At 39.6% G+C, this 20,259-nt stretch overlaps 1 non-coding gene across 1 annotated transcript; it reads left to right on the top strand.

The window, feature by feature from the left end:
• Positions 1 to 9,644: 9,644 nt before the first annotated feature.
• Positions 9,645 to 9,750, top strand: LOC118486927. Its single transcript, XR_004880094.1, has one exon. It is a non-coding gene; the product is annotated as a small nucleolar RNA R71 (small nucleolar RNA).
• The last annotated feature ends 10,509 nt before the right edge of the window (positions 9,751 to 20,259 follow it).

The raw sequence follows: 20,259 nt of genomic DNA on the forward strand, positions 1-20,259 counted from the left end.
AGGAGCTGCAGCAATTCGAGAAACTGGGAGTTTGGAGATTAGTTGATCTGCCGGAGAATCAAAAGTTGATAAAAAAAGTGGGTATTCAAGTGTAAGAGAGACGATAGAGGAGTCGTGGTTCAGAACAAAGCACGATTAGTGGTACAAGGCTTTTGTCAGCAAGAAGGTATCGACTATGATGAGGTTTACGCGCCTGTTGCTCGACTTGAGGCTATTCAGATCTTCCTGGCGTTTGCATCATGGAAAGACTTCAAAGTGTATCAGCTGGATGTTAAATCTGCCTTCCTGTATGGTAAGATTAAAGAAGAGGTGTATGTGGGACAACCACAAGGGTTCACAGATCCACTACACAAGAACAAGGTCTATCTGCTGGATAAAGCGCTCTACGGTTTACACCAGGCCCCGAGAGCCTGGTACGAGACGCTTTCCCAACATCTGCTGGCCAACGGGTTCACCAGAGGGACAGTTGATAACACATTGTTCACAAAGGAAGTTGCAGGTCATCTCCGAGTTGTGTAGATCTACGTTGATGATATCATTTTTGGTTCGACCAACGACGAGTTGTGTAAAGAGTTTGAGAAGGTTATGAAGAAGAAATTCGAAATGAGTTCAATGGGGGAGATGAAGTTCTTCCTCGGGCTGCAGGTGGAGCAAATGCCCGATGGAATCTTCATCCACCAAACAAAATATGTGAAGGAAGTGCTTGAAAAGTTTGATATGGCTCAATGCAGTCCAGCAGCAACTCCCCTTGCACAGAATCATGGTATTTGTCCTGACGAGAGTGGCGTCAAGGTGGAGGAGACATTGTGCCGGTCAATCATCGGATCCTTAATGTATCTCACTGCTTCCAGACCGGACATCATATACCCGAAATGTCTTTGCGCCAGATATCAGTCGAGCCCGAAGCAGTCACACCTGACGATTGTCAATAGAATATTACGGTATTAGAAAGGCTGCCCAAGCATCGGCTTGTGGTATCCTCGCTCGGGTGACTTCTCTCTAACAAGTTTCGCTGATTCTGACTTTGGAAGCTGCAAGCAGAATGCAAGTCCACCACTGCTGGGTGTCAGTTCTTCGGAACTCGACTTGTTACCTGACAGTACAAGAAACAAACCTCTGTGGCGCTTTCTACTTGTGAGGCTGAATACGTTTCAGCCTCCAGCTGCTGTTCTCAGATCCTTTGGATCCAACAGTAAATGTGCGACTTTGGTTTGCAATTCTTGGATACACCGATATTCGTGGACAACGAAGCAGCCATCAATATAACTAAAAACTCGGTGCAACATTCTAAAACAAAACATATAGAGATTCGTCATCACTTCATCCGTGATTGTCACGAGAAGAAGTTGATATGAATTGAACACATACACACCGATGATCAGAAGGCTGATTTCTATACAAAACCGTTTGATAAAAAGAGATTTTATTATCTTTTAAAATTGAATGGGATGAAAATCTGTGTTCTGGGAGGGTCGAAGAATGTGAAGCCGAGGAGGGCGGCGATCAGATGTGAACTACGTCGTGTTGTCAACCTTGTTTGTACAGTTTGTTTTCTGCTTTTCGATAAAAACAAAACACAAAAATATGTTTTTCTTTTTAGGGGGAGAAAGTCGCAGAAAAATACAAAAACATGATAAAATTACAAAAAACCAAAAACATTAGAAAACCTGAAAAAGAGTTTGTGTATAATAGAGGAAATGATAGTACATCAGCTAGACAGACATAGTACGCTAAAGAAATGTAATGTTTAATATGCGTTAAGCAGTCTCGCTGATGATGTGCCGATAGGTTTTTACAAAATTAGTAGATTTGTTTGGGATATAAACATAAAAATTCACTTGCTTTTACGTGAAGAACACCTCCAGGATATATGGGTAACCCCCGAAATCTCGTTTGAAAGGTCTCTCTTTCTGAGATACTAGGTCTTTATGCTTAGTGATATCTGGGGTATTATCCCGGGACTTCTACTGAATGGAAATTCTGACCTCGTCCCCGTATAATACTTTACGCAAATCTTTACTTGTAAAGCCTTCCCTCAGCATAAAAAATGATAACACATTGCAAAATGTTAATCATGTGCTGTTGTAAAAAAGATTCTCTAAAGGGAACCCACCAAAGTCGAGTCGTCATCTCTCTGCTGAACGGAAGTTCTGACCTGAGCTCTTAAGGCCTCGCAATTCACCCCATTACAAATATCATCTAGGTATACTCACCTGTAAGACTGAATATTGGGATCTGGATACATGAGTATATACTGAGGTGGGACACATGTAAAAGTTTAAGTCTTAAAACATTAAATCCGTATCCCAAACAGATTGAAAGTTCTGTGAAAATTTAAGAGGATCAATATATCGACAATCTATGCGAACTGTTTAAAGCTGAGTATGTAATCTGAGCTTAACGGTGCTTGTGTCTTGTCGGCAGCTGATATGATCCCCTAACACGCTCACAAAAATATTGTGTGCATAGATTTATGTTTATCTTGTTCTAAAATCCAAAAAGATTTTATTTTCATCTTAATTTTCGACAACCGATGTTGGGGATCAGATGATTAAAGTCTTGTGTAGAACATGTCTGATTCATGAGGTTTGGGTAAGCAGGAGATTCTGGAAAGTGACTGGTACATGTCTGAAAGATTGAAAAAGTGTCTGAAAGTTCGAAAAGTTCAACAGTTCATTAATTTGAACTGATTTCAAAATCAAAAGTCTGCATACTTCATAATCTGGTCAACCAAGGTCATTAATTTGGACTTGGTGGATTTGACAGTTGACCAAGGTCATTAACTTGGACTTGGTTAACTGGGTGTGTCGGTAAAGAATTAGAAAAGGTTAAAAAGTTAAAATTTTGAAAATGTAAATTCTGATTCCGCTTGAAAACATGATTTTACACTTAATGGCTGATTTCGCTTGAAAGTTGCTTAATATGTGATTCCGCTTGAAGTTTCACAAGTAATTTCGCTTGAACTGCATCGAAAGTCATTTCAAGCGAAATCAGACTGGCTATAAACCCAGTTGATTCCGCTTGAACCTCATATGTCCCTATTCCGCTTCAGTGTTGTCTCCGGGCGATTTTAAAGCGAACCCCTGTTCACCTCGATTTCTTGCCGAATTTCTACTTGTTTGTTGTTCGATTTCCTGTTTTTAGTTGGTGTACTCAACTACTAACATGGGAAAGGTGAGAAATCGGACCATTCATCATGTTTATGTGTGTGTGTCGGCGATGAACAGTTCCGAAAACATAGTTTTAGAGTTTAAATATTGTGTAAAACGAACAAAAATCATATCATTGTTGTCGGAATGTTGTGTGGAACATGTGTTGAGTGTTGATTGTGATAGATCTAGGGTTTTGTTGTTGTTTGTCGATAACCAGGAGTTACAAACTTAGATTTAGGTCATTTTTGAGGATCAAACTGTAATCAAACATAACTCCTTGTTCGGAATCCACTGATTAACAAACAAACATGTTCAATTTCATCATCAGTTAGGATTTGAAAGTTTCATTATGATTCCGCTTGAAATTGAGTGTGATAGTTGATTCCGCTTCTGAGTGTAATATCTGATTCCGCTTCAGATGATGTTTTTGTGATGTCCTTGTGATTTCGCTTCAGACCTTGACATATGATTCCGCTTCAAACTATCATGTTGATTTTGCTTCAAACCATATCATGTTGATTTCGCTTCAAACCATGTCCTGTTATTTCGCTTCAAATCACTTCTTGTGATTTCGCTTGAAATGCTTTTGCATTTTATGTGATTTCGCTTGAACAATAGTTTGATGCTAAATTTTTCTAAGTGTTGATTATTGTGCACTATATTGTGTTGCAGGGTTCAAATGTTATTTTTGATCCGTTGCACAACAGCTGTTGTGACTTTGATGTAGATAAGAATACAGAGCTATCGAAATTCAGCAGCATTCTGGAGTTTATGAGAAGGGTACCAATTCAGAAAGCTCTTACGGATCAACATTTGGTGTACAAGTCACATGTGAAACGTTTCTAGAAGCATGCAACTTACGATGAAAAGAACAAAGTAATTCATTCAGTTGTGAAGCAGCATAATGAGAAGAAGACAATTGTTGTTACAGAGGCGCTTGTTCGTGAAGTGTTGAATTTTCCAGATGATGAAAATTCACCAACAAAGTTTCCTGAGAGAATGGTCAAGGGATGTATGCTGAGGATGGGATATGATGGTGCACCAAACGCTGCAAATTACTTGAAGTCAAAGTTTAGAAAGCCGTACAAGTTTATTGTTCATTCAGTACTGCAGGCGTTAAGTCATTGCAAAGGAGGTTATGATGCAATGCGTGATTACCAGATGAATATGGTTACAACGTTGGTTTTGAACAAGAAGTACAATTTCTCGCACATCGTTTTTCATTACATGGCAGAGAACATTACAACAAAGAGTAGGACTTGGATTTATCCAAGATTTGTGCAAATGTTGATTGATCATGCTTATTCTGATATTGAAAGAGATGTAAACAATGATTTGCTGGTATTATCTCATATGAGCAATGATTCTCTGAAGCAGCTAGCAAGATATCATCCGAACCATCCTGAACCAAAGAAAGTAGCTGAATTTTTCGGTTTCATCAAGGATGCGAATTATGTCGATCCTGATCCAGTCAATCACCAAAACTGGAGGAATGAAGAGGAGATGAAAGAAGCTGCTTATGCTGATGAGTTAGAGGCACTTGAAGGGTTTAAAGCAACTCGCAATGATTGGTTTGTGAAAGAGCAGAGAAAGAGAGGCAAGAAGGCTACTCCCAAGGCACAAAAGGGAGAGGGTTCGTCTTCACAGCCCAAGAAACGACAAAAGAAAGCTGCAAAGACTATGCTTATTGATGAGCCTGATGAGGAAGAGCTAGTACCTGAAGTTGATGTTGAAGTAGAACATGATGTTGAAGCTATAGCTGAGACTGAAGCTGAAGCTAATATTGAAATTGATGTTCGTTTATCACCTAATTCTCAGAGTTTGCTAAAGAATTTGAAGGCATTTAATGCAAAGAAAGATAAAGCTGTTGATGTTGCTCAGAAAGAGAAAGTAATTGATGATATAGAAGGTGATGACGTTGATAAAAGTACTACGAGTTCTTCTAGTTCTTCAGAGGATGAAGTTGATGAAACAGAACGTTTGAGAAGAATTCAAGAAGAGATTGCTAAAGATAAGCAGTTAAGAAAGAGAAAAAGACAGGAGAAGGATGATGATTATGTATATGTTCCATCTCCTGAACACGTATCTGAATCTCAATCAACTCCTTCAGGAGGAAGGAAGAAAGCTAGTGCAAGCAGGAGGATTGTTTCTCCAAAGATAAAGAAGGTTACTCAGAAGATCAAGAAGCCATTGAAGATCAAGTTAAAGAAACCTTCCCAAGAACCGAGTAAACCACCATCACCACCACCTGAACCGATACCACATCAATCACCTATTCATTCACCATCTCATCAATCACCTCCAAAACAACCAACACCACCAAGACAACCTTCACCATTACATTTCTCACCACCTCATTCACCACAACAAGTTCATACTATTACACAACCACAACAACAAACTTTTCTTACATCTCAACAAATATTCCAAACACCACCACCTTCACAACCACTTATTCAAACCACACCTGGTTCTTCGGGATATAAAGGTTTTCCACCTATTCCTCCAAATTTGAGTATGGGGCTTGATGAGATTGGAGACTTTGATTTTGCGAGTAATGTTCAATTGAAGAATGTGGAAAGTAAAGTTGATGCTGTGATGGATGAAAACAAAAGATTAGCAGCTGAAAGCAAGAAAGTGGCTAATCGTGAAAAGATTCTCGAGATGCGTGTAAAGAAGTTAGAATCTAAAAGCAAGTCTTTACTGAATAAGATAGATACCGATCAGACCGAGATTGATATTTTAAAGGTGAGGGTGGCAGAGTTAGAAGAGGAAAAGACACGCCGAGATGAATAGAACAAATATTTTGAGTTAAAGAACAAAGAACTTGAAGCTGCGAAGGCGTTGAAAGAGCACGAATTCTATATGATGAACAAAGTGATAGAAAGTATGCTTGGGAAGTCAATAGAGCAACGATTTGAAGAAATTCAAGTAGAAGAGGTCAGGGCTAAACACCTAGCTGAAATTGAAGCTCTCATGAAAGACAAAGGAAAGAGTGCTGAAGGCAGTGTTGCAGTAGAAGAAAGATCAATTGTTCCATCTTTAGTCGTTGAAAATCCTGTTCCTATTTCTGCTATCTCTGGTATCTTTGAAGAAGATGTATCTCTTGAAGATCTTGCTGGTAATGACGACGAAGAAGATGATGAGGAGGATGATGATGAAGGAGATGATGACGAAGAAGATGACGATGATGAAAAAGTGTTTTCTGCAAGTAGTCATGGTTCTGATGATGATAATGATAACGATGACGATCAGGGTGGTACAGGTGTTACTACTACTAAAGCTTCCAAAGAACAAAATGTTGATGATTTAATGAAAGATGATGCTAATGAAGAAACTGAGGGAGCTGATGGAGAAGGGGAGCATGGTGATGATCAGAATGTTGATCAAGTTGAAAAGCTTATTCTGTGTTTAGAACCTCATGTTGAAGAAGGTGAATTCAGGCATACTTACACGTTGAGTGAAATTCTGAAGATAACTCATGTAAATGAAAATGAATTTACGTTTGATTTCGAAGAAGAACTGAATGTGTTCGACATCAACCTGAATATGAATACAAGTATGTGGAAGATGCAGATATGTATGACAGGGTTGAGGTTGAAGATTGTTCTGATGAGGAGAATGTTCATGAAGATACTTCTAATCTTCCAACACTGATGGAATTCTTCACTGAAGAAAATAGAGATGAATTAAGAAGGAAGGTTGCTGAGATATTAAAAGATAAAAATTTCGATGGTACTCCGAAAGATCTTGAGAAAGAAGAAAGAAAGAAATGGTTCAAAGATAGTCATGAAAGAAAGTTCAAGAGACCGTTGAAGTATTATCAAAGAGACAGAAGCATTTCACTTGGTGATATCATTAGCTGGAGTTTTTTGCCTCATGTTAATGCATATGCAATCAGAAGAGAATGAGGCGTTCAGTATTTTGAACATTTATATGATGTTATGTCCCTGTCGTGGTGGGATGTAGAGGAGTTATCGAAAGTGAGAACCTTAGGGTATCCACTAAGGAAGAATGATGTAGCGATGTGGGGTTACATAAAGTTTGAATCTTTGAAGAATTTCAGACACTGGAAGCCTCATTATCCAAAGAGAGTTCGAAGGGTAGATCCAGTGACAGGAGTTGAAGAGACTATTCTGAATGTGAAAAAGCCGAAGACGATGAAAAACATTCCAGTGCCCAAGATGGAACAGGAGTTCTACAAAGGTTTCATGGGCTGGGTGTACAGTTGTATCTCTACTGGAGCAGTGATCACATATAGAGCTGGGAAAGAGATTAGAGAGATTTTTATCTACGACCCGATATGGTTGGTGAACTGCTCAGCAAAGGATATTGAATGTTTATTCATCAACAAAATCCGTTTCCAATCTGAAGATAAAGGGCAAGCGATGCAGTTTCAAAAGGTTGCAACTATTTTCTTTCAGAAAGGCATAAATTCTGAGAGTAAATGGAATTCTAAATGGTGGTCGCTTGAAGAGAAAGAGAAGAAGAAAGCTGAATGTGAAAGAAAGAAGTTAGAGGAAAACAAAGGGAAATGGATGAAGATTCAGACTGAGGAAGAAAAGAAAAAGAAGAAAGAGAATGATAGGCTAAGGAACTTGCTGAGAAAGAAGCCTAAGCCTAGAAAAGAAAGCTTTAAGTCGATGTGAAGACCTGAAGACAAGACTGAAAACTCCGGCTGTATCTAAGGGGGAGTTTGTTAGTGCACGATGTCTAAAGCCTACGTCTTAGTCTTAGTCATGCTTGTATAGGGTCTAGGGGTCAAATATGTCAGTTATGTATAGTGTAGGGGGGTGGATGTAAAAGTTATGATTTAAGGAAGTGATTTCGCTTGAAATGACATGTTGTCATTTCAAGCGAAATCAGGAAGTTGTGATTCCGCTCGAAATGACAGCATCTCATTTCAAGCGAAATCAGAACTAGTATATATATATGTGTGTCTGTTTCTCATTTGGGACCGATAGTCAAGTTGTATACCGAAGTGCTGCCAAATTTGTCAGTGATCAATTAATGAGAAACAATGTTAAAAGTGATATTCTGTCTATTTCTACTCCATTCTCTTTGATTCAAACTGTTTGTGTGATTCCGCCACATAAACAGTGGTATTTTGACTCTGATTGACTCACTAGATCGTCAATATCGATCCTACACTTCTTTTTACACCCCGGTGGTTTGTTTGTTTTTCTTCTCTGATGCACACTTTTCATATGGTTACTAGACTCTCTACCCTTCTCTTCAATAGGTTCATAACTAATCTCCCTAGTATGAACATCAAAGTACAACTTACGGTTCTTTTCGGTCATAGTAATGATCCCGTCTCTACAGTTGATTTGAGCACTCGCCGTATAAAGAAACGGTCGACCTAAAATTACCCTTTGTTGTGATGCCAATTTGGTAGAGGCATAATCTAGGACCAGAAAATCCATCGTGTATGCGAATTCTCCCAACCGAATTATAACATTCTGAACTATTCCCCATGGACGCCTCCAACTTTCATCCGCCAAACTCACCATGGTGTCTGCATCTTGAAGCGGACCAAAATCATACATATCATATAAGTCACCTGGTAACACACTCATGCTCGCCCCATAATCCAATAATGCATGAGAAATTTTTAGTTTCCACACTCGGATAGGCACGATTGGCGCTCCATGCTCCTTGTCCGTTTCAACCTCGGCATCCCTTCCTATGCCTGCACTCACTTGACAAGAAGAAGTAAGAAATGTTTCATTATTAGGAACGGTGCTTACCACATTGATATTAACGCTTTTTATGTTCTTGGGATTTGTCACCATGTCACTTTGTAGTTGGCCTTTTGCTTTCTTCAATATTGCCACATCACTCGCAAGTTGACTCATTTGGGTAGTCAATGACTGAATTGCTTTATCACGGATTTCGTCTTTTTGAATGCGAGCATCATCAAGCTGATTCCTTCGTTGCATCTCAATTTGCATCGCCTTCAACATCTCCATTACTTCGTTTCCACCCGAAAAGATTTGACCCGTTGGATATCGCCTTTGAAATCCTTGGTTTCCTTCGAAGTTCGGGTTGGCTTGATTTGATGAATTCCCGTATCTAAAGTTCGGGTGATTTCGTAAACCGGGGTGGTAAGTATTGGAATTCATGTCGTAATTTCTACCACCCCCGCCTTGCCCTTGCAATGCATTCACCTCCTCATATTGCCCTTCCACTCCTTGGCAATTTTCAGCTGCATGCCCTATCTCATTATAAAGCACACAAATATTATAAATTTGATTAGAAGTTTGAACATTACCATCGTCTACCGCGTGCACTTGAGTTCGGGTAATGGCCGGTTGTGCTCTCCTTGATGCTTGAGCTTTTCTTTTTGATGTGATTGCCATTTGCTCCAAAAATTCCCAATCGTCATGCTCGTAATTTGTACCAAAAGTACCATTTGTGATAGACATTAAATCGCGAGCATCTTCGGCACTTAACCCCTCACGGAAAGCATTCATCAATTCCCAAAGCTCTATCCCATGATGAGGACAATTCTTTATCATCATGTTAAAACGTTCAAAGGCCTCATGGAACATTTCACCTTGTTATTGTTGAAAACTCCTCAACCCCTTTCTAGCATCATTGGTCTTTTGAGCGGTGTAAAATTCATCTAAAAATATTTGTTGCATCTCCGCCCAAGTGTAGATAGATGCCGAAGGTAGAGTGTAAAACCACTTCTTTGCCTTATCTTCTAGAGAAAATTGAAATAATACCAATTTGACATCATCGGCCGAAAAACCTTGACTCCCAAGAGTGTTGCAAATTGAGTCATAAGCCTCCAAATGAAAATAAGGCTCCTCCGTTGCTAGACCCTTATATTTCGGCAAACTTTGCAATGAATTGGTTCTCACTTCAAAAGTTCTCCCTTGATTATTGTGAGGAATAACTACCGGTGAAGGATTGTGAGTAATTACCGGCCTAAAATGCGCTTCAATGCCTCTCGCATGTTCTCTAAGATGTCTTCTTGGTACACCCAACCGACCCCTTGGACGAATAGGACCCATTGGTCTTTGCATAGGCCCTTGAGGTACATGTGGTTGAAATTGATGTTGTGGCATCGGAGGGTGTTGAATTGGCCTTTGGAATTGTGGTTGTGCATTTTGTGCACGAACTTGTTGCAAAGGTATAGGACGTTGCATTTGTGGCCCTTGTGGCCTTGGCCGAATATGTTGTGGTATAAGTTGTTGTTGTGGCATTCCGCCAACACTTGGCATTCCTTGAGTTTGGCCTTGTACATAAGCAAACTCTCCTTGATCTCCATCACCCCCATATGCATAACCGTCTTCATCATATGCCTCATAATCTTCATACCCCTCATCATATCCATCTCCCCCTATACCCGAAGATTGCCCAAATGGAAGAGTTGAATATTGAAAACCCGACTGGTTCGATGGTCTAAAAGTAGAAGTAGCATGGACAATGGTTGAGTTTGGTGCTATTGAGTAGGTTGAAGATGATTGACCTGCACCCGAGAATAAATGGGAAAATGGTGGAATTGTAGTAGAAGGATTAAAGGTGAGTATAGGTTCTTCTTGAGTGGTAATGGGTTGTGTGGTGTTGGTTAGTGTAACATCATGAGGTGGAGTAGGGTCGGTGGTGGTATTAGGCATGGTAGTATTTGGTGAAGGTTGAGTGGATGATGGTATGAAAGGTGGTATAAGTTCACCCGTAGTGGGTGGTGGCGGTGGTGGATCCATGTATCTAAGTGGTGTAATTGGTGTAGTTGGTGTTGTTGGTGATCCACTGATTCTGTTCTCTCTTAACAAAATTCTGTTTCCTCTTAAAGTTCGCTCAATTTCCGGATCGAATGCCAATGGTGATAGCTTGTGAGAGCTTCTAGTACGCATGCACCTGTAAATACCTACACACTAACACACCCAGCGTAAACCAGAAAAATAACAAACTTAAAAAGATCAAAAATAACACACGTTGCGCATTACTCCCCGGCAACGGCGCCAAAATTTGACGTGATGTCGTGGTCACAATCAAATTTAATCCAATTACTACTAAATAGTTAGTGGCAAGTGGGTATCGAACACAGGGAGTTTGTGGAATATGTGTTATTTAAAGTGTTATCTAAGTTAACTAAAATTAAACTAAATGCAAGTAAAGTAAGTGTCAAGAGTTGATTTGAGTGAATTGGTTTCAAAACTAAAATTACTATTATGATTGCAAAATGTAAGTGTTGGTTGTAAACAAATTAGAGACAAGTAATCATCTTTAGTTTCCGGTTTGCTTTGACATTTATGCTAACATTCCACTAGAAAGAACTACATAGACATAGTTCATGTGTGATCAATTGCAGTGATGAAAGGGAACTAAGTATTCAGATTCCTAGAACGTGAGGTTGTTACCCGATGATCAATCAACCCTTACCCAAGCCTAACTATACCCATGATATCTCGATTGCCAACGACACTAAGAACGTATGGTTTCTAATTAGTTTAACATAAGAATCAATATTTTACTAACAATAAATCACACACCATAACAAACAATTCAATAAAGATCAAGATTGTTATTCTAGAAATTAGGAAATAAAGCATAAAGTCTTACAAAACCTTCCACCAAAGATGACCACAAAATGTTTAGCCACTCGTGGCTTGAACAAACATCATAAACCAAGTTTTAATCTTCAAACAAGTTAAGAACATGAAAAACAATGATAGAGATAGTCTTCAAGCTCCAAAAGTTAGCCAAAATTCGTCCCCAAAGTGTTGTGTAACCGATTAGGAATGATAAGTACTCAAAAGACATCATAAAATACCAATAAATGGGGCAGTTACAACTTTTACGCAGGTCAAAGCCGTAACCTATGGCTCCTGCCGTAGGCTACGGGGTCAATAAAACTCTTACAGTGAGCCAGAACTGAGCTACGGTGGACCAGAAGACCCAGTGAGGGCAGAGCCGTAGGCTACGGCGGCGCCAGGTTTCGTTTTCTTGTTTTCTTCATAACTTTCTCGTTTCAACTCCGTTTTCTTCGCCGTTTTCGCCCACGTTCTCGTAATTTCATCCTCTATCATGTGCTATTCTTAGTTCTTCAATTCCAAAATTTTATTTTTTCATTGATGCTCCAAATTCCTTCCCTTTTAAGCTCCATTTGGACCTGCACGTCCAAACAACTAGTAGTTACCAGGTTCAAACAATTAAACGTGTAAAGCATGGGATTTTAATCTTTTTAAGGCACTGAAGGGTTGTCCTACGGACCACCCGTCAATATGGTAGAAGTAAGTTCCATGCCGGTCTCGAGTGTTTCACAAAAATACACAAATCGGCCGAGTGTTGAGTGATCTCTCGTGAGGTATGTGAACTTCTATTTAAATGGAATTTTAAGAAGGCATGTTATGACTAAATAGATATTTTTTCTTATAAAATGTTCTAAATAAATTATGATGAATAGGATTGTAAATACAATAAAAATAAAACTCAATAAAGATCTTGGATTCTCGACACTCAAGATGAGCCCAAAAACTTCTCCTCTACCTCTTCCATTTGGGTGTGTAAAGCCACATATTAAAGAGTTTTGCTTGAGGACAACAAAAGATTCAAGTGTGGGGGTATTTGATGTGTGCAAAATGTAACATATAAACTACATCAAATGAGGCATAAAACTAACCCTTTTTTAGTACCAATGTTGGAAAAAGCGTGTTTCTATCTTCCTTTTGAATTAATAGAACCAAATGAGCTTAAAAGAACAAAAGGAGCAAATAAGCAGCCAAAACCAACATAAATACAAAAAGAAGGAATAACGTGACATGCCCGACCACTCGACAGCATCCCCAAAGCAAAAACAAGGCAACAGAAGCCTAACCACGGGGCCGTGCCCAGCTGAACACCGGTCGGTAAGTATAAATCATACCTTAATGTATCCCCTCGCCATGATTACATCTGATAAGTTGAGCTTATGTGTACAACAATACGGATAATTATTATAGGATGCTTATCTAAATGTTAACTAACTGAACAACAAGAGCGTTTTGGCTTGACCGTAAATTGATTTAATGCTTTCAGTTTCTACATCTCTGTATATATTTATTTACTGCTTTCCGTCTCTACATTTCACATATTTAAAATACCAAAAAGATTTTAGGTGTGTTTTAATATAAACTTTATAAAAACCAAAAAGATTTTATTGTTGGACTCTGTATGCCCAAGACACATATTAAATTGATGTGGCTAGTACGTTATGATCCAAGTCGAGTCATACCCAATAACAAGCTAGACAAACACTTATATTATTTATTTGTGATATGATCAAACAAATAAATATTAACACTTACAATATTTAGAAATTGGTTTTCTAAATAATTACACTTGAGAAACTAATAAATTATATGGATAATTTATTTTGAGAGAATATTTTTTCTTGTTATTTAATGGGTTAAATAGCATGATAAAAAGTTGTATAAAGTCTTGTGAACATATGATGTTATATTTTATAAAAGGTATAAAATAAACAAGACTTAAATTTTATAAAAGAATTGATTTTTTTTATAAAAATAAGCTAGGCCGCCCCTCCCTTCCCAAGACAAAATGGCCAATCAACTTACATGCACTTCTTACATGTTAGATGGCATTTGATTGGGTATTCTTCCCTAGGCATTTTAAGCCAATTGTTTTACATGCAATTGCATGGCTCTTGATTGGGGAAGACTTTTGGTCCAATGACATTTCATGCAAGTGTCATAACTAGAGGCCTTTTGATTGGGCAAGATGGGTGGCAAGATTCTCTCTCCATCTATAAATACCAAGAGTTCACAAAAATGGTGGAAGACTTGTGTTTTTCTCTCCAAAAATCGGTCCACATAAGGTGTTCTTAAGGTTTTCGGTTTTTGATTCAAGTGTTGAAATCCTAGCTACAATCGTAGTGTTTGTTGGAAGCTTGGGTATACAAGCTTGAGGTCTTCTACTCTTGAAGACAACCATTTTAAGAAGCATCATCCGTTTCATTCTCATTACTCCAAGAAGGTAGTTTTTCTAAACACCCTATGGTTATGTTTGATAGTATGCATCTTCATATATGGATCCGGGTTTTGGGATTTTGCATATAAATGGTTTTATATCTTACAAAAGTAACATGTTTTAAACATTATTTCCGCTGCGTTTTTATTTCATATGGATGAAATTGCTTTGATAAACATTTATTAAAATCCCATCAATGGTATCTAGAGCCGCTTATGTGAGTGCATACTTCAATAGATTAAAAATTTCGGGTTTCGGGTTTGAATAAAACCCTATGGCCGAAAATTTTAACATGGTTAACCCTTTTGTTTTTCAAGATTATTTTCTTACATGCATAAGAGAATCTTGAAAAATTTATTTCATATGGATGATTTGTTTGTTTGGACAAAACTTACCTTTTCGGTTTTTTGAACATAGCCGAAAATGTTTATAAAAGGGAACCATTTTTTTATGCTTCTTGAAATTAATATATATATATTTGGATATATATTTTGGTGCATATGACCTAGCCATGACCTTGTGTTGAATGATTGTGTTGTTATTTATTATTTCAATGGGTTGTAATAATTATTATTTTGTTCTTCCATTAGAAGGTATGTAATTTATTTATTTTCATTCGGTATGTAAAATAAATAGATTAGGTGCATTTTATTTTACTAGAAAAATGTATTAGGATATATTTTGTAAAAGAAGATGCACACAAGAATGAGCTTTTGGTTTGGACCATAATATTCGGTCCAAAGAACTTCATCGTTCTCAACGGGATTTTAACCCGATAACCAAAACTCATTTTTGGAGTCCAAAGGAGTTTGGAGCTGAATATAAAAGACTTTTGGAAGCTCAAAGAAGGTGGAGAAATCACAACACAAGAAGGATACTTGAAGCATTTGGATGCGGAATCAAGTGGGAGTTCAACGACACATTACTTATGTCATTTTTCACCCCTTAGGAAGGACCTTTTGGCACACTTGTTTCGGCTAACAAGTGTTGTCAAAATAGTTGGCTATGGTTATGCACCTATTATTATGAATGATGTGCTTGTTTGGTTGCTTATTTTGTTGTTTAGATGATATGTCGATATGCATGACTTAACAAACTAATAATCAACAACATGCGTAAAATTGGTTCTTAACAAAATCATTAAAATGGATAATAAAAGGTTTTATTAAAATTAATGATTTTATAATAAAATGGGTTTTATTAAAAAGAACCTTGAAAAATTAGTTTTCACTAAAGTACCATTAATTTGAATGCATGCAAATGTATGGTACATAATATTTTCTAACTAGAATTTTGAAATATTGAAAACCCTTTTATAAAACAAGTCAAACACCATCCTTTTATACAACACTCGAAATACTTGGGAACTCTTATTGTGGGATAAAGGTCACCTAACCACATTTGAGGGAACTTGTATGTTCGAGGTGGGTTTACCATGTTTGTGGGATAAAGGTCACCTAACCACTTATGTGTATAAACTCACACGTGTGTGTAAGTTGGACGACTTGATTTGGAAACCATGAACTTAGGGTCACCAAAGCATGGGGAACAAAGGTGTTGATGGGATTAAACATGCCAACTAAACATAAAGATGTTTAACCGATCCCATATGGCTAGAAATTGCAAAGAGTTGCAATTGTCAAACGTTGACTACCTTGTTAATTTAAATAGAGGGATAAAGGTCACCTAACCAATATTTAAATGTAACGTTGGATTCTAGATTTTAATTATCAATTGTCTTTAAGACACAAAAGGGTACTAATGATTAAAATATAATAATATCGAAAATACTAAAATTGAACTTGTTAAATTTTGTAGATGGCCGCTAACAATACAAACCCGATTACCCAAACCGTCCGAAACCTATCACTAAGAACCATCCTTGAAAAGGATCGTCTCAACCATAACTGTCACACCCCCAAAATCCCACCTGCGGAGTACTACCGCTTGGAGGCGTGACTAACCAGGATCCAGCCACCAATCATACTGAACAAGCATATAAGTAATTATAAAAGTTTAACCAATACGATTGGTGTTTCAAAACAAACAAGTTAAGTTGCAAGCGGAAGCATAAGTTTAAAGTTATAACATAAGTTCAAAAGTTTCAAGTTTAACATAGCACGTAGCAATCCGTGTCCCACAACGATCCTCCTCCATGCAAGCTCCAGCTGAGTACCTAAGGTCCTGCAAAGCATGTAGTAACGAGTCAACAACTAGTTGAGTGAGTTCACGGTTGGGTGTTTGTTTTAGTTATTCCGAAAACAGTTTCCTTTAACTGGCATCCTGCCGTGGGGGTTACCCCATAGTTTAAAACGTGACATGTTCATTCCCAGTTACTCCGGCATTCCAGCCGTGGGGGCTACCCCATGTTAGTTATCAGGCATTTCGGCCGTGGGGGCTACCCCATGCGTACACTAGACTCGTTACCATATCGACTGCTGACTGTAGTCATGTTTATGTGCCCTGAAAACATCAATGTCTATCATCATTGACGTGCCCCAGATCCATTAGTTCACGCCCGTCCTCTGCGACATGGTGTGAGGCTTGTCAGACCTAAATAGCGCTATCTAACTAATGACCCGCTCGCCATTGGCCCGGCGATTAGTCGATACAAAAAGGAGGGACTTCGTGATAGAGTTTTAGTCTAGTACGTTTATCCGTCCGTCCGGACGAGGAATCACATTCCTGAACCACTGACGTCCTACCCAAGGAGGACGAGGAATCCACGTTCCTTAACCCCGTTCCCAACCCAGGGAATCCCATGCTTTGTAGAGGGTGTGAACTCACCTTGGTTTGCTCGGCAGTTAATCACAGAAAGATCAATCAAGTCGCAAGTAGTCAATAACGTCCTAACACGGATATCACTCATAATCAGATTCGAACCAAGTAGTGCACGTATAAATAGCAGTTACGGCACACAGTTTCTATCATGGCAGTTTAACACCAGTGCACAGTATCACATTTGGCCCACAAGTTCTACCTAAGCCCAATATACGTATTAACAGTTAACACAGAAGTCCACAAGGCCGGCCCATTAACTTAGACCCAAAAGTGTGGTCTCGAGTCGCAACCGGACTCGCAAGCATGGTCTCGAGTCATGCTGTTTGTGCTGATCATAAATGGTTGCGAGTCGCAACTGGTGTCGCAACCATGGTCTCGGTTAATCATGCTAAGGTCTCGAGTCGCAACGGGACTCGTAACCTGTGGTCTCGGCTTGTCCTGTTATGGTTGCGAGTCGCAACCGCGTGGTCTCGAGTCATCACGCTGTGGTTGCGAGTCGCAACTGGGTGATTGCGAGTCGGTATGCTGTCATTTTCACGTTCAGTGTTGATGCAGATATGGTCAGCTTAATGGTACAATGTAATCAGGCCCAAATCAGGAAACCACCAATAGAATTTCACTAACAAGTTTTCCTAATCAGGCTATTAGTAAAAAATGGATCAAAATCATGAGGGTTTTCACATCTTTAACTATCATTCAAAGTGTTCTTCATATATTCAAACACACATTCATCAAGTTCATAACATATTTAACACTCATTCAACCAAAACTATGAACAAGCATCAAAACACTTAGCATAACACACAACTCGGTTTTTATATAAGTCCGATTTCATGGCAAGTGCAACCCGATTTCATGTTTATCAACATAAGTGGTTCAAACTTCATTTAGACACAAAATATCACACTCGTCATATAATATATGCTAACCGGTTATCATCATTGTGCACATTAAAATCATTATATTCATCAAGAACATCATGTAAACACTAACAATAAACATCATCTCATGCAATTTTATCATACATCACAAAACACAACAAAAATCAACCATAAACATGATAAATACTAACCGGTTGGTGATGTGTGTGTGTGTGTCGATCCAAAGTTCCAAATCCGAGAGTTCTTGTGCCAACCGATTGGATCCGAGAGCTTGGAGATGTGTTTGTGTTCTAGAGTTTAAGTGAGAGAGAATAGGAGAGTGTGTGTGTGTTCTTGTTCAACAAATGGAAAGGTTTAACTAAGGTGTGGTATATATACTAGCTCCAAGTGTTGCACCCTTCATGGGTTTCGGGTGGGTTTACGGCCCAAATGGCTCAACCGGCCAAAGGTTCTCGGCCCAAGGCCCATTCGGTTACTATTCACTCGAGACCTCATGGTCTCGAGTCGGGTTCTTTGTTTTCGGGTTGGGTTCTCGGTTCACATAAAACACGTACACATATATATATACAAATGCACACATACAAAGCACATAAAAGTTCACGTTTATCATTAGGTTTGATCGGTTAACTAGTCACATAACGTACAAGCAAGCTACATCAAGACACAACGAAAGGTTCTAGGTTTCGAGTTGTCACATCATCCCCAAGTTGAAAGAAATTTCGTCCCGAAATTTGATGGCACTCACTGAGGAAGCTAGTCAAGTTGCATGGTTTTCCTGGTTTCCCTGGGGTGTCACATCCACCCCCCGTTGATCTGGAATTTCGTCCCGAAATTCCGTAGCTTCAGCCTCAGTAGCGTTTGTACTGTTCTCAAACAGTTGGGGATACTTTTGTTTCATCCGATCTTCGCGCTCCCAGGTAAACTCTGGGCCGCGACGTGAGTTCCAACGAACTCGAACAAGAGGTATTCTAGTGCTCTTGAGGACCTTAACATCCCGGTCCGTGATCTCGACAGGTTCTTCGACGAATTTCAACTGTTCGTCGATCGTGAGTTCCTTCAGAGGAACTACGTGCGTCTCATCTGACAGACACTTCTTCAGATTTGACACATGGAAAACGTTGTGAACTGCACCGAGTTCTGCTGGTAAGTTCAGTCTGTAGGCCACTTTGCCTATTTTCTCAAGGATTTCGAAAGGTCCAACGTATCGTGGGTTAAGTTTGCCTCGTTTACCAAAACGAACCACACCCTTCCAGGGTGAAACTTTGAGTAATACCCGCTCCCCAACCTGGAGCTCAAGTGGTTTCCTGCCTTATCGGCGTATGTCTTCTGACGGTCACGAGCGGCCGCCATGCGTTGTCGTATTTGAGCAATCCGCTCAGTAGTGTCTACCACATGTTCTGGACCAGTGATTTGACTATCCCCTACCTCTGCCCAACAGAGGGGTGACCGGCATTTACGTCCGTACAATGCCTCAAACGGAGCAGCTTTAATGCTGGTGTGGTAGCTGTTATTATACGAGAATTCCACGAGTGGCAGATGCCTTTCCCAGCTGTTGCCAAAGTCGATTACACATGCACGAAGCATGTCCTCTAAGGTTTGGATAGTGCGCTCGGACTGCCCGTCCGTCTGTGGGTGATACGCTGTGCTCATATCAAGACGTGAGCCAAAAGACTTGTGCATTGTCTGCCACAGTTCCGAAGTAAAACGTGCATCTCGATCAGAGATGATAGAAGTGGGCACCCCGTGCCTCGAAACAACTTCCTTGAGGTATATCTCCGCCAGAGTGGAGAATTTATCCGTCTCCTTAATTGCCAAAAAGTGTGCGGATTTTGTGAGTCGATCCACGATCACCCAGATGGTATCGTTTCCGCGCTGTGATCTAGGTAGGCCAGTAACGAAATCCATGGAAATTTGCTCCCATTTCCATTGTGGTATCTCTGGTTGTTGGAGTAGGCCTGAGGGTTTCTGATATTCCGTCTTGACTCGCGCACAAGTCAAACACTTGCTGACATAAGTTGCTATGTGGGCCTTCATGCTAGGCCACCAATACGTAGTTTTAATATCGTGGTACATCTTGTCCGAACCAGGGTGTACCGAGTAGCGAGATTTGTGCGCTTCATCCATCACAAGTTCTCGTAAGTCGCCATAGAGTGGGACCCAAATGCGTCCTGTTACATAATAAGCACCGTCTTCCTTCTGTTCTAAGCGTTGCCTTGACCCGCGTAGGGCTTCGGCTCTAACGTTCTCTGGTTTCAGTGCTTCTATCTGAGCAGCTCGTATTTGCGAAGGTAGACTAGAATGAATCGTGAGTTGTAGAGCTCTTACGCGCTTAGGCGCAGTGTCCTTTCGACTGAGGGCGTCTGCCACAACATTGGCCTTGCCTGGGTGATACCTGATAGAGCACTCGTAGTCATTCAGTAATTCGACCCATCGTCGTTGCCGCATATTCAGTTCCTTCTGCTTGA

This window comes from Helianthus annuus, chromosome 14, assembly GCF_002127325.2.
Source record: "Helianthus annuus cultivar XRQ/B chromosome 14, HanXRQr2.0-SUNRISE, whole genome shotgun sequence".
Classification (NCBI taxonomy): domain Eukaryota; kingdom Viridiplantae; phylum Streptophyta; class Magnoliopsida; order Asterales; family Asteraceae; genus Helianthus; species Helianthus annuus.